At 40.2% G+C, this 4,037-nt stretch overlaps 1 pseudogene; it reads right to left on the bottom strand.

Moving 5' to 3' along the window:
- Nucleotides 1-3,076: 3,076 nt before the first annotated feature.
- LOC148164607 (ATP synthase F(0) complex subunit C2, mitochondrial pseudogene) lies at nucleotides 3,077-3,532 on the bottom strand (annotated as a pseudogene).
- Nucleotides 3,533-4,037: the final 505 nt, after the last annotated feature.

A 4,037-nucleotide genomic window follows, 5' to 3' on the forward strand; every position in this document is an offset into this window, starting at 1 on the left:
GATCTTCTTGCTGGTCTTTCCATTCTTGGACTCAAAGCCTTCCAGGCTTTCACAATACTCATACTCCTTTTCACCTTGCCAAAGACCACATGCTTGCCATCCAACCACTCAGTCTTGGCAGCGCAGATGTAAAACTGAGAAGCGTATTGGGTTCAGCATTTGCCATGGACAAGATGCCAGGACTGGTGTGCTTCAGGATGAAATTCTCATCCCCAAATTTCTCCCCATAGATGGGTTTGTTGCCACCTCCCTGGCACATAAATCCTGGAATTACCCTGTGAAAGCAGGAAACCTATAACCAAACCCTTTCTCCCCAGTTCTCAGACACCAAAGTTCTCTGTTGTATTTGGAACTTTGTCTGGAAACAGTTCAAAGGTGACACAGCCCAAGGACTGCTATCCACGGTGATGTTGAAGAATATGGTGGTGCTGACCGTGGCCGGGTGACTCAGATGGCTCCGGGGCACTGGTGTCTGCCAGGCCAGCAAACTACCTTCTAATTCATATTTCTAATAATTGTAATTATCAATCCATTAAGCCACATAATCAATATTTATCAAGGGCCAAATATATACTAAGAATAGATGCTGAAGATAGACAACTATTCACAAAGTCCCCCCCCCCGTTTACAGAGCATACATTGTGATAAAGTTAAATATGTCAATCAAGGAAGATCCTGAAGTTTGATTAAAAAATCAGTAAGTATGTACACTGCAAAGTTATCACCACATAACTTGCTTTCCCTCCTGTTCCTCAGCAGATTAATTCACTGTTATTATTAAATTCATGGCAAGTCCCATATGCTGCCACTAAGTAGAAGAATTTTCACTGGACTACTCAGTTCTGAGCTGTTAGTACTGCTTCCTTTGTTATTATTTTATGTACCAATAATGTGCTGAGTAAAAACTAAGAGCCTATTGCTGGGACATGGCTGAGAATATATATATAATCAAGATATATCAGATAATATCCTTGTCACACAAAAATTTTTACAGTCTAGAGAATGAAGCATAAATTTATACAAGTATGAAATTATTAATTAAAGTATGGGATGAGATGCATAGATTGATAGCTATATATAAAACTTGTCAAACCCAATGTTTTAATCAGTGTTAAATACCAATGTCCCACGATCATGATTCAGTAGATTATCCTGTGTCAAGAGCGAAATAACTAGCCAAAGTAAGAGGAGGTATTTACATCTCATTCCAGTAGCACAGTATATGGTAGACTCTTCATTCTCAGAAGTCAAGATGGTAGCATTTTGCTTGATTAAAACTATATTTATAATCACACATTTCCCAAAATTCCAAATTTAATCCTTAAAAATAGCAACATTAATTAGAAATAACATTTTTAAAATTTAAATTAGATTTGTTTACACCAGAACTGAAAATCTAGAAACAGTACTTTAAGTAGATCCTGATTTTTTAAAGAAAGAAAGCCTATAAAAAGAATACACATTCATTTCAAGTAAGCTTGGACGAATTATTACAGAATGATCATGTACTAAGCCACAGAGACATTTTTAATAAATTCCAAAAGTGGAATTTAGTTTGCATGACAAAGGTAAAATTATTCTAGAAATTTATTTTGACTTTTTGAGCAAAGACATTCTAGTGACAGGCAACTTCAACTCACATCATTGATGAATGGATAGGAATTGGGTATAAAAAGTCAAGGAAGGTGTATGCATGGAATGCATTGCAGTGAAAGAAATATTGTGAGCAAAGATACAGAAGTCAAGTATAAGTGATGAGTTATGGAAATGGCATATAGTTAAACTTGGCCAGAATTTAGTGATTATGAAAGATATACTAGGAAAGAATAATAGACCCAATCTTTAGTCTTTGTATTAGCCATGACTCGTTAACAAGTCATATTTCTTAGGGACCTATGGAATTCTAAGAGGTGCAGCTTAATAGAGGCTGTTTATATATATAACAGTTTTACTTTTTGTTTTCTCTTTTCAGGTAGCATGACAACTGGCATAAAAAAACTTTAGCAGAAAATGTTTTATCTGCTGTAGCAGAAAATATCTTAAAAAGAATTTTGATCAACTCAGCTTGATTCACATGTTCATCTCTAAATCAATTTTTTTTCTGGCTAAGGAAATGGAATTCCATTTTGTTTGACTTAGGTTATATAACTAACACCACACCACTCTGCCATCGAAATTGTTCCAATGGTTTATATTTGATTCCCATTGCTGAATAACAAATTGCCACACACTTAGAAGCATAATATAACACACAGTTATTGTCTCATAGTTTTCATGTCTGGAAGTACAGGTAATTTAGCTGGGTCCTTTTATCAGGGACTGAATGTCCATCTCTGTGGAGAGCTTAGCTAAACTAGTCCACATTGTTACACCTTGGCATCCATTTTTGTGGCCAAGTGGACTGCAGGCCTTGAATTGACACTAGCCCATCTGGAGAGTGCAAGTATGTGCTCTAAACAGAGCGCCCAGGGTCAGAAGCTCCTGATAAGACTCCCTCCAACATCCCTTGTTATATGCACTCTCCCCTGACTCCCAGGCCTTTACCCTTGTGAGCCCCTTGGTAACACACCCCACCCCTAGAAGCTTACCAAAACCCTGCTTCTTTTGGTTTGAACTGACCAATCCAGCCTCAGCCTGGGAACCCCAAAGCAAGCAACCCTTTGACCCTAATGATGGCATATGCCACAGGTTCTGCTGTGTTCTCTCTGCCAGTACCCTGTCTTGAGTTCCCCACATGCCCCTGGGAGTGTGACCTGTACCTTGTCCAGGACCTGTGAGTAATAAATTTCTCTATTTCATTTTCTCTTGTGGTCTTCTGCTGAATCGCTGATCACCATCTGACAGTCTGGGACTCTACTTTATAAATGTTAATTTAACAAAGTCACAATAATCTGGAAACTAGACTAGGGAATAATCTACTTCAAACACCTTCAGTTTGTTGGCAGAATTCATTTTTTTTTCTTACTAATACAGTATTTGTCTTCTCTCTGTCAAACTCTGAGCCAACCACTTTTTCAAGTCTGTCTGGGGAGGTATAAGAAAAGGAAGATACAGGGCCAAGGAGACACAGAAGGACCTATGGGAGGTGGAGACAGGTCCTTCCCATGGTGAAGAGGATCAGAAAGACCACCACCAGGCAGAAGAGCCCGCTGGCGTCGGAGAGGGCAAAGCCCAGGATGGCGCAGGAGAAGAGCTGTTGCTTCAGAGAAGAGTTCCTGCCATACCCGAAGATGAGGCTCCCAAACACAGCCCCGCTTCCAGCTCCAGAGCCAGCCACCCCTACCATGGCAGCCCAGCCCCAATGCGCTTGGCGGCTGTGTCCATGTCCCGGGAAACGGTGCTGGTTCAGAAGCCGTGGTTAGGAATAAGTGAGGTCAGGGGACGAGGGGCTGCCAAGCTGCTGAGGCTCTCATTGTCTCATTGTCAGTGTCTCCAGAGGGTTTAGTACCACTGGGGACTGTGATTGGCTCAGCAGCTGAGGGGGGCTCTTGATAAAGAACGGGGTGGAGATGAACTTTGCACAGGCATACATTTTCACGGGATGAGGGGCTGTGGCAGCAGAGCTGCTCCCGGTACAGAGAAGACAGCTTATTTCTTGTGATTGTAAAGTTGAGGTGTCCCTTTCCTTCCTGGCCATTAGTCAGGAACCAGTCTCAGCACCTGGAGACTGCTTGTAGTTTCTTTCCATGTTGCCCCCTCAACACAAGAGGACTAACTTCAACGTTTGCAAGGGAGTTTCTTTTTTTTTCAGTGTGCTACTCATTGCTTGGCCATATGTCATTTCTTAAGGTCTGTAATAATTTCCCAAATAAATGCATGCATTTATTTGAAAATTTTGCTTTAAAAATTAAATATAGTCTCTAAAGGTGTTCTTATACAATTTTTCACTCAGATTCACTTATTGATTTTTCTGAGTTACCACCTCAAATCCTAATTTAGTGATCTACTTTATTCTCATATTCACATCATTTTCCAAAAACAATGCCTCATTTATAGAAATAAATTTTATAACCGTTTACCCACTGGGCTTGTCCAGC

This window comes from Eumetopias jubatus, unplaced genomic scaffold (assembly GCF_037043125.1).
Source record: "Eumetopias jubatus isolate StellerSeaLion01/CBP00866 unplaced genomic scaffold, mEumJub1_p1.0 scaffold_4, whole genome shotgun sequence".
Classification (NCBI taxonomy): Eukaryota; Metazoa; Chordata; class Mammalia; order Carnivora; family Otariidae; genus Eumetopias; species Eumetopias jubatus.